The following is a 391-nucleotide window of genomic DNA, read 5'->3' as shown; positions in this document are numbered from 1 at the left end:
GCCGGGGGGCCGGCGCCGCCCTGGCGGCTGGACCAGGCAGGGCAGAGCCCGCAGCGGGATGTGCCTCCATCCCCAAAAAACACCTCCAGCAAAACCCTGCCAGGCTGCCCGGACCTGCTGCTTTCCCACCTCAGGTCCGGCAGAAATACTCGACAAAGTATTTATGGGAACTTATGCGTGCATCCCACCTAGTTATAATTTATCTGATGTTTCGTAGCAGTTTCTGATGAGATCACAAAGCAAGTTGGTTGTTCTTGCTTCCAGGGGTTGTGAAACCCGGCTTAGTCACTAAGTTTGCACAGCTCTGGGCAGTTTAGGTGAACTGTGCTTCTGTATAGATTATCAGATATACAGGTGAGCAGCTCCAATCAGTTTTTCCTTCTGAGAGGAG

This window comes from Geospiza fortis, unplaced genomic scaffold (genome assembly GCF_000277835.1).
Source record: "Geospiza fortis unplaced genomic scaffold, GeoFor_1.0 scaffold130, whole genome shotgun sequence".
NCBI classification, from domain to species: Eukaryota; Metazoa; Chordata; class Aves; order Passeriformes; family Thraupidae; genus Geospiza; species Geospiza fortis.
The sequence above is the reverse complement of the archived record's forward strand: the minus strand, read 5'-3'. Positions refer to the sequence as shown.